At 37.7% G+C, this 16,430-nt stretch overlaps 1 long non-coding RNA gene across 1 annotated transcript; it reads left to right on the top strand.

Annotated features, from left to right (window-relative positions):
- Positions 1-230: 230 nt before the first annotated feature.
- Positions 231-11,299, top strand: LOC142179518 (uncharacterized). Its single transcript, XR_012707875.1, has 2 exons — positions 231-897; positions 10,121-11,299. It is a non-coding gene; the product is annotated as an uncharacterized LOC142179518 (long non-coding RNA).
- The last annotated feature ends 5,131 nt before the right edge of the window (positions 11,300-16,430 follow it).

Here is a 16,430-nt window from a genome sequence, read left to right as displayed (position 1 = left end):
ATTTCTTCTTTTTAGTTGCTTTTAGTTTATATACCTTTCGTAAAACTAAAAAAATACAAAAAAATAGTACCTTTTTTTATTATTATTTTATTTTAATATGATATTTGAAAATACAAAAAAATAGGTTTGTCTTAACGATTAGTCTTATTTTAATAGTTATTTTTATTTAAGTAAGTTTAATTAGTAAATAAAGTAGTATTTTAGTCTTGTTCACGAAAATCTCAAACACCCATTTTAGGCCTAATTTTGAACCTAGCCCATAATTCTCAAGTCCATAATTCCTAGGCCCATATCTTTTAACCTAAATAAAACCCTACAAATACCTAGACCCTAGACTACACTAAAAAGGGGGAGACCCTCTCCATCACTTCAGCGGCACACAATTGGGAAAGGGGAAAGCATAGGGGACTCGGACATTCTCAGAGAAGAGAGAACAAGCTTCAATCCCTAAAATTTTTGAAAAAGAACGCACACCAGGGAAAAGAGGAGTCGCTGCTCATCTTCTTCTTCCTCAAAAATCAATCAAACTGACCCATAAAACTCCACTAGTTCACACTTAAGAGAAACTAATTCCTCCATTTCTACGGTTTGGTTGAAAAGATTTGTATGGTTATAAGGATAGAAGCAATTTTTCAGCTCTATCGTAGGACAACCGCGATTCCGTCCCTTATACAAAAAATGAAAAAAAACATTCTGGTTTTCTTCTTTCATTTTCCGACTTTCGTTTCAAAATCAGAGGTGTTGTCCTTTGATTTTTGTTCCAAAATGGAGGTAATTTGAGTTCGTGTGTGGATTCGAAATTGATTGTGCCGATTCGAGGTTCCGTCGAGGTCCGAGCATTGGTGCGATAAAGTTTTCTGTTTGGATCTCTTGTACGTCGGCTCGGATTGATGAGAGGTTCTGTTTCCCTCTTCTTAATTTCTGCTGCTATTGTTTCCATGACAAATTTTGTCAATTTATGAATGTTTTCAGTTGAAATGATGTTCTTGCTGGTAGCTATTTGTTTAAGGACTCTGTTGTAGTTGATGGATAACACATTTCCTAAGATCTGGACGTGAAGACTTTAAATTCCATAGCTATCTAGTTGTTCTGATGATATTTATAACAATTTAGGATAATCAGTCTAAAAGGCTGCCTTCTTACTCGTGATGTATTTTGAATATTGAAGTTTGCTAATGTTTTAAAAAATCTTTAACATTTGAGGCTCGAGCTTTGATCCAAAAAAAAGAAAAGGAAAATTAGTAAATATTTCTCTTCAGAAACTAGGTTTCTTAAACTTCAGTTCAAAACGATTTTCCTTAAAAGGCAAGTTTTATGAATGGCCAAACAAATAGATATTTCTAATTTGAGTCAGTGGCTTTTTCAGCTTTGACCATCTTAGCCTAATTTACTTTTTAATTGTTTAATTCTTTAAAGGCATGAATTACTAAGTCCAAGTCCTGGGTTCTTTGGCAATATTAGTTAATCAATTAGTTATATTATATGTATTTACTTACCGTATATTAATTAATGTAGTATTTGCTAAATTTACCATCGTGATTGCGTACATGTTCGCGTGACGTAATTACGATTCTAAAAACAAAACTGGAGTATGCGTTCGCGCAACTTCGGCCAAACTTTCTTAATAATGTTACTAATTGTGGACACGTTCGCGTGACATGATTTTTGACGCGCCAAACAAATGGGTATACGTGCGCGTGACCCGTTTCAAGATAATTTTCTTAATTTAAAAGCGGTAAAGGGTAAATGCACATAGGTTCTAAAATCAGTAATTAAACAATTTTTAATAAGCCAAGTATGATCAAAGCGACCGTGCTAGAACCACGGAACTTAGGAATGCCTAACACCTTCTCCCGGGTTAACAGAATTCTTTACCCGAATTTCTGTGTTCGAAGACCGTAAATAGAGTCAAACTTCCTCGATTCGGGATTTTAAACCGGTGACTTGGGACACCGTAAATTATCCCAAGTGGCGACTCTGAATCATAAATAAATAATCCTGTTTCGATTGTCACTTAAATTGGAAAAACTCCTTTATATACCCTTCCGGGGGTAGAAAAAGGAGGTTTGACAGCTCTGGCGACTCTGCTGGGGACAAGAACCCAGAACTTCTGATTCAGGGTTCAAGAATTCGAGCCTGTTAACATGATTTTTACTTGGCTTTATTTATTGTTAATATTACTGTATTATGTGAACCTTTTGTGCTAAATGCTATCTGTTTACCGCTTTGATATTGTTTGAATTGTATATAACTGTCTTCTTACGCCACCCCTTTGAGTCTCCTGAAAATGGTGCACACATTCGCGTGACCCACTTTTTCTGTAGAAATTATACCAAATAGAATGAGGCTGGGCAAGCGACAAGGCCGAGTAGACTTCAGTGCTCTCGGTACGTCGCCCCCTCTTCGGCCCAGTTGTTCACTCGGGTACCCAAGTCTAGAACAAAACCCCAGGATTTCAACCTAGAAAAACATAGCTTCATGTCGGATCCCTAGCAGGAACGTTTGCTTGCATCACATGCATTCGACTTTGGGGACTCAACACAGGGGTTGAGTCCGTCTAGGACAGGTGTACCCAAAATAACAGACCATCTTGATGCATCTTATGTGCTACATATTGCATTTCTTCAAGGGTAAAAGGGTCATTTGGCGGACCAAAAATAATTGAGGGCGAATGAAAAAAAGAGAGAAAAAAGAGAGGCTGAAGTGTAAGGATAAAGCGAGTAGGGCCCAATTATATTTTCTGTCACATTTTTGTTAAGAATAAAAAAAAGAGCTTGAAAATTCAAAAAAAAAAAAGATTTTGCACTTTTTCATCATTTTTCGAAAATAAAAAAAAAAGGGGAAAAGAAAATCCAAAATGAGTTTACATATTTCATCACTTTTCAAAAAAAAAAAGAGAAAAATTAAAATATTTTCTCTAAATTAGTTATTTTTTATTTCTTGTCCGTATCCAATCTGCCCGAACTACGCATACCTGGTTCTCGTCTTTCGGGGCGTGATACGTAGACAACCAACGTAGGGTCCGGTTTTCCTAGTAAGTCTTAGGTTCTTGGCTTTGCGGGGTCTTAGCCAAATCTTGCATTTTATCCACTTTTAGTAGCAAGGTTAATTTTGCAGAAATAGCTTCAATCATATATGGCATGTGTCTAGTAAGGAATGTTATTGTCTCACATAGTGTTAGTTTCAGTTTTCTCATACAAGTGTGGATCTAATTACCGGAGTTTGAGCATGACAGACGTCTTAGGACCATCCAGTCAGGAGTTTGCTTAAGGAGATTTTTTTTAGTTATTATGTTTTGAGTATTTGGTTTTTTTTATGTCGTCTTTTATCTTCTAGTTTTGTACAGTAATGTTGGGTCTTTTGTTTTTGGTATTTCCTATTTTGTATTGGAAAAAGATGTGTTATAAATCAAAAATCCAAAAAAGGGATATTTTGCGTTTTCATATTTCCGTTAGAATTTCCTTTAGGAATATTACTCCTAGAAATTGAAAAAAATCGTTTGATGTGGTTTTTCCTTTAGGCAATTAATATCTAGAACTTAAAATAAAAAATTTGTTTTTATATTTCCTTTAGTATATTAGGACTAAAAAAAGAGAATTTTTTGTTTTTAGTACCTCTTTAAAGGTTTCTCTAAGATATTAATTCCAAAAATCCAAAACAAAAAAAGATTTTCTTTTGAGGTCATAGAAAAAAAAATTCTTTTATTCTTACTAGATTTAGGACATTGCACATAGAAGAAATAAGATACCTTATCTTCTGTTTATTTTTAAAATTTCTCATTTAGGTAAATAAAAATTGAAATCCAAAAAGAATTTTTGTCTTTTTCATTTCTCATTACGAAGTTTTTCTTCAGCGATATCAAATGAAAATTCAAAAAAAAAGAGTCAAAAATTATCTTTCTCTCTTCTAGGATTTTTCTTTAATAGAGTATTTGTTTCAAAAAAAAAAAAAATCTGTTAAGCTTGAGTTTAAAATAGGTTATAGAACATTAAGTCTAGAAAATTCAAAAAAAAAAGGGATTTGCTTCTTTTATTTCTCTTTTCTCATCAGAATAGTCATTAAGGTAAAAAGAAAATGAAAAAGAGAACGTTAGTTTGTTTGCTTTATTCTCGATCTGCCAGAACTATGCAAAGATCTGATTCATGCGGGGTCATGATACGTAGGCAACCTACATAGGATTCGATCAAATCATTTTTTTTAATATTAAAACAATATGAAAAAAAGGAAAAAGAGAAAAATAAAATAAAAAGAGATGAAATTATAGGATGTGAGAAATGAGAGAAAGAAAAGAGTGATTAAAAAAAAGAGAAGAGGAAGGAAAATGAGCAAGCCAAGAAGTGTTAGAAAAAAAAATAGAAGATTCAAATGGACAAATTGGGATGATGCCAAATAACCTTGTGACCCTCGAAGTTATTCTTGAACCGTTAATATTTGCTAGGTGCATTGCACACAATGTGATATTTGCAGCTGTTAAATGCCCTAACGCTAACATGATGACTTCATTTTGTTCCTCCTTGTTATCTTCATTAAGCAGAAGGGTGGTTGGTTTGTGGTTCTTAAGTAACTCATACATACAACACAAGGTCAAAGAGAAAGGTAGCCATGGCTATCAAAGACTGGGGCACAAGAGTTGTTGACCCGTCGAGGAAGTTTGTGGAGTCGGAGTCTAAATTGAAAGAGGAGGTCTAAAGGGTGAAACAACAGATGGCAGAAATGTATCAGTCTTGGATCAGGGGGCATCCTCCACCTTCATTCCCCACTAACTACACTGAAAACCCTGCAACTATCCCACCACTATCACAAGTCTAGGTTCCCACTGCTATTGATATCTCCCCACAACCTTTTCACATTCCACCCTCAAAAGCACATCATATCCCGCTCCTTTGGCCACTCATGCTCTTGTAGCTCCTCCTCCAACTATTTTTCCTCGATTCTCTAACGAGACTGTGTTCAAAGTCCCTGATGCCCAACACTGTGCTCCAGAACTAACTTTCAAAGTGTTGGATCCATATTCTCACATTCCTCATTTTGAGCCTCCTGGTGAAAATGAAAAGCCTGCTAAGATAGTGGAGCAAGATGAGATATCCAGGAAGGTGAAAATCTTAGAGTAGTCTTTAAGAAACATGCAAGGGATAGGGAGCCAGATGAGCGTGGCTTACAAAGACTTGTGCTTGTTTCCTGACGTCCAACTGCCTGATGGGTTTAAGATGCCAAAGTTCGATTTATATGAAGGACATGGAGATCCCGTGGCCCATTTGAGAGGCTACTGCAGTAAGATGAGAGGCATATGTGGGAAAGACAAATTATTGATGGTGTATTTCAGTCAAAGTCTGAGTGGGGCAGCTTTGGAGTGGTACACCCGCCAATATGCTAGCAAGTGGTACACGTGGGATGATATGGCTCAGGCTTTTGCCATGCACTTTCAGTACAATATAGAAATTGTCCCAGATCGCATGTCCCTCGCCAAGATGGAAAAGAAGCCTAATGAAAGCTTTAGGGAATACGGGCTCAGATGGAGAGAGCAAGCTGCCAGAGTCAATCCTCCCATGGAAGAAAAAAAGATGGTCGAGTACTTTCTTCAAGCTCAAGAACCAACTTACTTTGGGTATTTGATCACGGCTGTGGATAGGTCTTTTAATGATGTGGTAAAAATGGGAGAAATGGTAGAAGATGGGTTGAAGTCTAGCAAAATCATGAGTTATTCTGCTTTAAAAGCCACAACACAAGCAATTCAGAACGACACAGGAAGCTTGCTGGGTCAGAAGGAACATGATGATTTTGCCATGGTTGTTTTAGAGTGACGACGTGGACCAAAGGGTCCACCTCACCAATATACCCAGCCTCAACTCCAACCCCAAACCTGTCCCCGAGCTCCATATAATTCACCTTAGTATTATCCTCCGAACAATGTCCGGTCATATGTCCAACCACCAGGTCACTCCCTATGGCGAGTGCCAGCACCACATAATGCATTCTTGCCTTCACAACGTTTTCGAGTACCCAACGACCCTAGAAAATAGGGGAAGGGAGGGGAACAAAGGCAATGAAATAGTTTCATGCCAATTGGGGAGTCTTACACAAGCTTGTTTGAAAAGTTAAAGCATTCTGGCCTGATTGAGCCACTCCTCGGCTATACTCCAGACCCATATGCAAAAGGCTTTGATCCTACTATACGATGCATGTACCACTCTAATGTCCAAGGGCATAGCATTGAAGATTGTCGTTCTTTGAAAAGGAAAATAGAAAGAATGATTGAAGAAGGGGTAATTGTGATCAATGATAGTGACAGGGAGCATGTGAATCCTCTTGGGAACTTGCTGACTGAAGTTAATGATATTGAAGTTGTTAATGGTTTTGGCAATATTGATGTGGAACCCAGTGGCTAAGATGTCATGCTTGGTAATTGGAAAGACGCTTCATCTCTCGGCTAGCTAGAGAGGAGTCTTGGTGGTTTATTTTGTTGTCATTTCTGTTGTCCAGGTTATTTTCAGGGTTGTAATGCGGATATTGTCTTATGATTCAAACCCTTCTATCCTTTTATTTTGCCTAGTTTATTTTTTCGTAGTAACTCGTTTAGTGTTGTCTAGGTTTGTTCCAGGGTTGTAACCCAGTTTAGTTTGCTTGTTTTGTTGTTCAAACCCTTTCACCATCTATCTAATACAATTTTCTGTTTTCTGTTATTTTTAGTCATTTTTGCTTAGTTCTCTTTTCCTTTTATAGTCCTTTTCCTGTTGACTCTAGTGACATGACATGCACGCGTAGTTCTCAGCCTGATCTTCAAAAGTTAGTTTAGTCATGAAGCAATGAAACAATTTTGAAGATGATAGGGACATTTGAATGAAATAAGTAAAGGCATTTTGAGATCACTTCAAGCCCGAATTGTGAAACTGGGGCAGATAGAACAAAAAGAAATACTATTGAAACGCATCCTGCCGCATCAGGTTGAAGCTAAAGGCAAGTTTGCCCCAAATTGGCAGGGGTCGTTCATCGTAATGAGAGTGTTGTCCAATGGTGCTTCGTATTTAACAGATATAGAAGGCAAATGTGTAGATATGGCTATCAATTCTGATGAAGTCAAAAGATATTACGTATGATTTCTTTGGTTTGTTTAATTGTGTTGTTTGTGTTTGGCATGCTTTGAAGATTGGAATGACGAAGGCATTTTATTCTGCTATCTAAACACTTTATCCGTTGTCACCTCTTTGAGCCTTATTTATTTTCTTTCATATCCCTCTTTTGGAATCAGAAATAGAGTTTAGAAATGTGATACAAAAAAAGGGAGAGAAAAGAGAAAAAAAAAAGAGAAAAAGAGAAGGAAAAATGGAAAAAGAGTAAAGAAAAGAAAAGAAAATGAAAAAAGAGAGGAAAAAGAAAAGGAAAAAGGAAGAGAAAACAAAACAAAAAGGAAAAACAAAAACAAAAGTTTCCATGAACTACGTTTGACCTGATTCCTTTTAAGGATACGTAGGCAGCTTCACGGTTCGGTCTCATCAAAATAAATATTCAAAAGTCCCCAAGCAAAGAAACTGGGGCAGAAGTTGTGGTTGTTGTAAGAGATCTGATTCCAAAAGTTGTAAATTTGAGCCTTTTAAGCTGTTTTTGAGCCTTTATGATACCCTTTCTTTCTAACCCCATCCAAAAGCCCACATTATGGTCCAAAGAAAGACCTTCCGATCAATCTTTGTGTAGTGCCAAGGCAAGCGAGTTAAGAGGTATGATTCACATCAGGGTCAATACTCCGTTCTGCACAAGGAAAACAAAAACGAGAGAGTCTTATCGGTGAAAACCTTCACATGCACCATAAGGCGACAGTAAGTTGAGAGAAAGAACAAAATGAGAGAGGCTTGATGGTAAAAACCCTTCGGGCACTACAAGTAGAGTAAGGATCCTGAATCAGATTGGAAAATCGGAGATTGAAGCCCAGTTTCACGGCGAAGAGGTACAATAAGAGTTGAACATCGGACTTGCTTGGCAGATTAGGCCATTTAATCCAAAGGTGCATGTCATGGTCATTAGAGTTGGTATCTACATCTGATAAGTGTTTAGTTTTCTTGTTAGGAATCATCTCTTTCCATTGTCCTTACTCTATTTCTTTTATTTTGTTTACTTCCCCTTCTTGAGTCTATTTGGTTAGAACAAGTGAGAAATGACTTCAAAATTTGCTACCAACTTTCCAATTGTACAAAATAGAATTTGGCTAGCACATCAAAGTGGCATAAGTGAGGAAAGAACAACGTGCACACTGAGTTGTTAACAATCAACATGCTTTGGGATTCATGTGAAATACAAAGGTTTGGTATATATCAATTCATGAACAGTGCAACAGATAGAGGATGTTGGGTGAATGGATCAAAGGTATTCTCTGTGATGAGGTTGACAGAGAAAGTGGTTAACCAACGACAAGCAAGGTCTTCCAAGCGGAAATCAAAGTTATCATGGCAAGTGAAGGAGCAATAGGCCTCAAGGCCAAGTCCAGTGGTTTAAGTCAAGAAAGAACAGCATACGCACTGAGTGGGTGGCAATTGACGTGCTTTGGGATTCATGTGAAACACAAAGGTTTGATAAATATCAGTTCATGAGCAATGCAACAGATAGAGGGTCTTGTGTTTGAACGGAGAAGAGGTATTTTCTGTGATAAGGGTGACAGAGAAATTGGTTAGTCAATAAGCAAGCAATGTCTTTCAAGGTAAAATCAAAGTTATCATGGGAAGTGAAGGAGCAATCGCCGCAAAGTCAAGGCCACAAACCAACCACCATGTTTAAACTCACAAGTTTTCTTTGTCTAAAACAGGGACGGAAGCTATGTTTATATCAAAGCTTGGAAAGTTGAAATTTTCAGGTGTAATGCCCCAATTCTGCTTACGCAAAGGCTATTGAGAAGATCACACATCACCACTAGGAAAAGCATTTCCTAGTCTGGGTTTTCAAGTTATATTTTGTTGTAGGAGATGCACTTCCTAAGTTGAGGTTTTACCCTTAGGAGATGCACTTCCTAGTTTGGATCATATGAGTTTTAGTCACTGAAGTTCTCACCCCTAGGAGACGCACTTCCTAGTCTCGGTCATTTAAATTCATTCCTAGGAGACGCACTTCCTAGTTTAAGTCATTGATGTTCCACCCCTAGGAGACGCACTTCCTAGTCTTGGTATTTCAAGTTATATTTCATTGTAGGAGACGCACTTTCTAAATTGAGATTTTACGACTAGGAGACGCACTTCCTATTTGGTTCATTTAAGTTCATTCCTAGGAGATACACTTCCTAGTTTGAGTCATTGATGTTTCACCCCTAGGAGACGCACTTTCTAGTCTGGGTTTTTTGGGTTATATTTTTGCTTTAGGAGACGTCTTTCCTAAATTGAGATTTTACCACTAGGAGACGCACTTCCTATTTGGTTCATTTAAGTTCATTCCTAGGAGACGCACTTCCTAGTTTGAGTCATTGATGTTTTACCCCTAGGAGACGCACCTCCTAGTCTGGGTTTTTCGGGTTATATTTTTGCTTTATGAGACGCACTTCCTAAATTGAGATTTTCCCCTAGGAGACGCACTTCCTAGTCTGGTTCATTTAAGTTCATTTGTAGGAGACGCACTTCCTAGTTTAAGTCATTGAAGTTTCACCCCTAGGAGACGCACTTCCTAGTCTGGTCTTTCAGGATATACTTTTAGGAGACGCACTTCATAAATTAAGAGTTCATTCATAAGAGACGCACTTCCTAGTTTGAGTCATTGAAGTTACACCTTTAGGAGACGCACTTCCTAAATTGAGATTTCACCCCTAGGAGACGCACTTCTTAGTCTGGGTCTTTCAGGATACACCTGTAGGAGACACACTTCCTAAATTGAGATTTCACCCCTAGGAGACGCACTTCCTGGTTTTGGTTCATTTTATTCGTAGGAGACGCACTTCCTAGTTTGGTTCATTCAGGTTTTATTTTTAGCAGACGCATTTGCTAGTCAAAGTTTTGGATTTTACTCATAGGAGACACACATCTTGGTCTAGTCATTAGTTTACTCTCATCATTGCATCAATGGTATAAGTGATTTACAATATTGCTAACAACTCACAAATATTCCTAGTGCAAACTGGGGCAGAAAATTTTGTTTGTTTTGATGAAATCAGGCACCCACCTGGAGAACAAAAGGAGGACGGCACAAATTCAAAGGAAATCAGATCAAGTTCGATAATCAGGAGCCCACCTGGAGAACAGAGGGAAAGCAGCAAGGTTCAAAGGAGTTCAGCAATTAGGAGCCCACCTGAAAAACAAAGGGAAGCAGTTCAAGTTTCGAGTAAAAGCAGCGCAAGTGTTGGTAATCAGGAGCCCACCTGGAGAATGAAGGAAAGCAGCAATGTTCAAAGAAAGACAACAATCAGGAGCCCACCTGAAGAACGAAGAGAATCAACAAGGTTCAAAGGAAGACAACAATCAGGAGCCCACCTGGAGAACAAAGGGAAAGCAGCAAGTTTCGAAGGAAGACAGGTCGAGTATTGGCAATCAGATGCCTACCTGGAGAATAAGAGAATTCCCTTCAGAATACAATTCAAGTCAGCAACAAAAGAAGCTCGCAGCAAGAATGCGAGTTAACAGTCCGAGGTGATTAACAGAAGTTAGTCACAATAAAGAAAAAAAAGAAAGGCAAGAAGTTAATCCAAATGCAGAAGTTGATGAAAGATATGGGCTGCTCAAGACATGGCCGAGGTCACAAGCATTGCATGTCCGACTTTGATATGAAAAGCTGAAGAAGAATGAACTAGCAACCGCAACTAGTAAGCGTCAAGGTTCAAATCCAAAGTCTGCATGAAGAACCATTCAAGACTCAAGATCAAACTTCAGAAGACTTATAGATAGGAATCTGGTAACCGCGATTCCGTCCCTTATACAAAAAATGAAAAAAAACATTCTGGTTTTCTTCTTTCATTTTCCGACTTTCGTTTCAAAACCAGAGGTGTTGTCCTTTGATTTTTGTTCCAAAATGGAGGTAATTTGAGTTCGTGTGTGGATTCGAAATTGATTGTGCCGATTCGAGGTTCCGTCGAGGTCCGAGCATTGGTGCGATAAAGTTTTCTGTTTGGATCTCTTGTACGTCGGCTCGGATTGATGAGAGGTTCTGTTTCCCTCTTCTTAATTTCTGCTGCTATTGTTTCCATGACAAATTTTGTCAATTTATGAATGTTTTCAGTTGAAATGATGTTCTTGCTGGTAGCTATTTGTTTAAGGACTCTGTTGTAGTTGATGGATAACACATTTCCTAAGATGTGGACGTGAAGGCTTTAAATTCCATAGCTATCTAGTTGTTCTGATGATATTTATAACAATTTAGGATAATCAGTCTAAAAAGCTACCTTCTTACTCGTGAAGTATTTTGAAGATTGAAGTTTGTCAATGTTTTAAAAAATCTTTAACATTTGAGGCTCGAGCTTTGATCCAAAAAAAGAAAAGGAAAATTAGTAAATATTTCTCTTTAGAAACTAGGTTTCTTAAACTTCAGTTCAAAATGATTTTCCTTAAAAGGCAAGTTTTATGAATGGCCAAACAAATAGATATTTCTAATTTGAGTTAGTGGCTTTTTCAGCTTTGACCATCTTAGCCTAATTTACTTTTTAATTGTTTAATTCTTTAAAGGCATGAATTACTAAGTCCAAGTCCTGGGTTCTTTGGCAATATTAATCTAGTTAATCAATTAGTGATATTATATGTATTTACTTACCGTATATTAATTAACTTAGTATTTGCTAAATTTACCATCGTGATTGCGTACACGTTCGCGTGACGTAATTACGGTTCTAAAAACAAAACTGGAGTATGCGTTCGCGCAACTTCGGCCAAACTTTCTTAATAAAAATAAAATCGTTACTAATTGTGGACACGTTCGCGTGACATGATTTTCGACGCGCCAAACAAATGGGTATACGTGCGCATGACCCGTTTCAAGATAATTTTCTTAATTTAAAAGAGGTAAAGGGTAAATGCACATAGGTTCTAAAATCAGTAATTAAACAATTTTTAATAAGCCAAGTGTGATCAAAGCGACCGTGCTAGAACCACGGAACTCGGGAATGCCTAACACCTTCTACCGGGTTAACAGAATTCCTTACCCGAATTTCTGTGTTCGCAGACCGTAAATAGAGTCAAACTTCCTCGATTCGGGATTTTAAACTGGTGACTTGGGACACCGTAAATTATCCCAAGTGGTGACTCTGAATCTTAAATAAATAATTCTGTTTCGATTGTCACTTAAATTGGAAAAACTCCCTTATAAACCCTCCCGGGGGTATAAAAAGGAGGTGTGACATTAACTTATGAATTGGCGGTTACAAAAGCTTCTTTAAGCCAAGCACAAAAAGAAAAGGAACGTCTCGAGTCCTCCTTCTCAGAGCAACTATCTAAAGCTAGTGAAGAGATCAGAAAGTTAAAATTTCTTTTGGACTAAAAGGAAGTTTACGTTGTGGAGCTCGTGCAAAACTTGACTCAAGCACAAGAGGACCTCAGAATCTCTGCTGATAAGGTGCGTGCTTTAGAATGCTCTCATGCCTCTCTTCAAGCTTCCCACAACTCCGCCATGGCTGAAAATGAAGAGCTAAAGAATGAGATCGCTGCTTGGGAAAATGATTATGAGATCCTTGAAGAAAATCTGTTGTCGAGACAAGTTGGGCATTTTTGAATTCTCGTCGTGATACCCTACTTGAAGCTGGTCAAGAAAACTTCAACCTGGAGTTGGAGTTAGCAAAGATCAACGAAACCATTGAAAAGGCTCAACAAACTCAGGACTTTCCTTCACCCGTGGCTGAAGCTCCCATGAATGTTGAAGCTGATATGTGTATCCCAATTCTTTCAAGCCCAATCGAATCTGTTGCTATAAGCCAAATTGAAACCGCATCTGTTGATGTAGCTGCCCAAATTGAACCCACTATTGTTGATGCTCCTGCTTCGGTTCCTCAAACTTCTCACTGACCGGTTTTAAACATTCTAGTGATTTTGCTTTTGTTTTGGAAAACTATAATCAGACCCTTAGCTTTATTTGAGGGTTGATTTTGAAGTCGTAAGTCCCCAAGTCTTTTATGGGGCAATCTATATAAACAATCTCGTAGTTTTATGACTAAGTTTGTCTTTAGTCTTAGATTCTTACATATTAAGAAGTTCTTCGTGTTATTATTATAAACTTCTGTTTTCTTTATTCTTGCATTAATTTTTAAGGACTTACAGAATAATTTGCATTTTTATTCTTCGAAAATGCTTCTGTTATCCTCATGACTAATTAATTTGAACATGAGTTTTATAAAAGAGGGCCCTTTTATATTTCGACACTTAATAAAGTAGATGTCTCAACTTCATAATGGTGTTAACATACGATAAAAGAAATAAGAACACACATGTTTCTTTGAAGTACATCTATAACTTTCTCGTAACTGTTTTTTTTGTAACAGATTTTTACAAAAGAGGAGTAATAGGTACGAAGTTTTTCCTTATAACCCATTTTAGTATATGGCATTTACCCTAATATCCTAACTATAATGAGGTTTTTTTTTTCTCTTTAGCCTCAGCTCGTGGCTCCATCTTGTTCCATCTCATAACTTTTACTCTGCACTTGACTCTTTTAGGCTTGATTTTCCCTCAATCTTCTTTGCCTTCTTTATACACATGTCTATGTATATTATGTAGACCCCCAAGTGTTTGAGTGTTGAATTATGAAGCCTCGAGCACTTGATAGTTCCTCTCATTTGGTCCTTTTCTTGAAAAGGAAAAACATACGGGACTCTGAGGGGCGATTATAGATGAAGACTGCATACCCCGTATTTATTTGTATCAGAATAGTTGTAACCCTAGGCCAGGAATTTTAGGTTACTCTGTGTGCCTTATAGGTCGTGACTCATCATTTAGTACGGGATAACTCATCATTTGTATATCATCTAAAATCGTTAGTAAAATTTTAACAATTCAAAAATAAAATATAAAATGGTTATACCTGACCGTGGGTTTCCCTTAGAAATAGTATCTCTTCAAATGAACAACATTCCAATGTGAAGGTAGTACCCTGCCATCCATTGTTTCCAATTCATATGCTCCTTTTCCTACAACATCACGAACTCTGTAGGGTCCTTCCCATGTTGGACTTAATTTTCCTGCGTTAGCTGCTTTTGTAGATTGAAAAACCCTTTTAAGCACGAAGTCCCCAATTTTGAAGAACCTGAGGCGTGCTTTTCTAATGTAGTATCGTTCTATGACCTGCTTTTGTGCTGCCATTCTTATTAGTACAGCTTCTCTCCTTGCTTCAAGTAAATCTAGATTGACCCGCATCTTCTCGTCATTAAATTCTTGTGTCGCCTGCATGAATCGGGTACTCGGTTCTCCTATCTCGACTGGAATTAAAGCTTCAGTTCCATAAACCAATGAAAACGGTGTTTCTCCCGTACTAGTTTTCGCCGTTGTACGATATGCCCATAAAACACCAGGTAGCACTTCTGGCCAATTCCCTTTTGACTCTTCTAATCATTTCTTTAAATTGTTGATAATGACTTTATTTGTTGATTCTGCTTGCCCATTACCTACCGGATGATAAGGCGTAGACGTTATCCTTTTAATTTTCCAACTTTGAAGGAATTCCGTGATCTGAGCTCCTACAAATTGAGGGCCATTATCACATACAATCTCTTTTGATACGCCGAATCGACATATGATATTCCGCCAAATAAAATCTCTGACTTCCTTTTCTTGCACCTGTTTGAATGCACCTGCCTCCACCCATTTAGTAAAATAATCAGTGAGAACAAGCAAAAACTTTGCCTATCCTTTTGCTTGCGGTAATGGACCCACAATATCCATTCCGCATTTCATAAATGGCCATGGCGCAATAACCGGATGTAATAATTCCGCAGGTCTATGCATATTGTTACCGTACTTTTGGCATTTATCACATTTGGCCACGAAATTTTCCGCCTCTTCTTCCATTTTAGGCCAGTAATAACCTGCCCTAATTAAGGTTCTTACCAGTGATCTTCCATCTGCGTGATTCCCGCAATGTCCCTCGTGTATTTCTCTCATTACATACTTTGTTTGCGAAGGTCCAAGGCATCTTGCTAAGGGACCACCGAACAGTTTACGATATAGATTGCCTTGTTTTAAGCAATACCGAGCAGCCTTTCTTCGAAGCGCATAAACCTTTTTCTTGTCATCAGGATCAAGAACTGAATGAAATAAATGTATCACTGAGGCATTTGCATCATTTGCCACGTCGACTGCAGATGCGAGATTAGCTAGGGCGTCTGCTTCAAGATTTTCGTCCCTGGATATTTGTCTAACTTTCCAATTTTGAAATTATTTTATCAATTCCCGTACCTCTTCCAAGTACTGGTGCATCTTTGCTTCCCTGGCTATATAAGTCCCCAACATCTGATTGACTACGAGTTGTGAATCACTCTTGATTATAATATAATTTATGCCAAATTCCCGTGCCAGTTCTAAACCTGCAATCATAGCCTCATATTCTGCCTCATTGTTAGTTATGGAATGACATTTGATAGCTTGCCGAATGGTTTCACCCATAGGTGGTACCAATACGACCCCTAAACCTGCTCCTTTTACGTTAGATGAGCCATCAGTGAATAAAGTCCAAGTTCCTGGGTTAGCTCCATTGAACACCTGCAATTCTTTTTTTGCTTCTAACTGCATTCCCTGGCTAAAATTAGCCACGAAATCAGCTAATACTTGTGATTTTCTAGCAATTCTAGGTTGGTATGCAATTTTGTATTCACTTAACTCTATTGCCCACTTAGCTAACCTACCTGATAACTCATGCTTATGTAATATGTTACATAAAGGGAAGGCAATTACTACAACGATAGGATGACACTGAAAGTAAGGTCTTAGCTTTCTAGATATCATGATTAACGCAAGTGCAAGTTTTTCTAACTAAGGATACCTCGTCTCCGCATCTAACAAAGATTTACTTACGTAATAGATAGGGGATTGTTTACCTTGTTCTTCTCGGACCAAAACAACGCTTACCGCCACTTCTGAAATAGCAAGGTAAATGAGTAGTTTTTCCCCAGCCTTTGGTTTTGCCAGCAAAGGTAGATTTGATAAGTACGTTTTCAAATTCCTAAGTGCCTGTTGACATTCCTCATTCCATTTAAAATGAGCCTGCTTCTTAAGGGCTGAGAAGAATTTAAAACACTTCTCTGATGATCTAGAAATGAATCTTCCTAAGGCTGCAATTCTTCCTATTAATCTTTGAACTTCTTTCTTGTTTGAAAGTATGTCAGGAATTTCCTCAATGGTTTTAATCTGTGTAGGATTTACTTCAATACCACGGTTAGAAATAAGAAAACCCAAAAATTTACCTGAAGCAACGCCAAATGCACATTTTTTGGGATTTAGTTTCATATTAAATTTGCACAAAATCGAAAATGTATCAGATAAGTGTGATATGTGATC

Source organism: Nicotiana tabacum, chromosome 3, assembly GCF_000715075.1.
Source record: "Nicotiana tabacum cultivar K326 chromosome 3, ASM71507v2, whole genome shotgun sequence".
NCBI classification, from domain to species: Eukaryota; Viridiplantae; Streptophyta; class Magnoliopsida; order Solanales; family Solanaceae; genus Nicotiana; species Nicotiana tabacum.
Note: the sequence above shows the minus strand (reverse complement) of the source record. Positions and strands in the feature narration are given on the sequence as shown.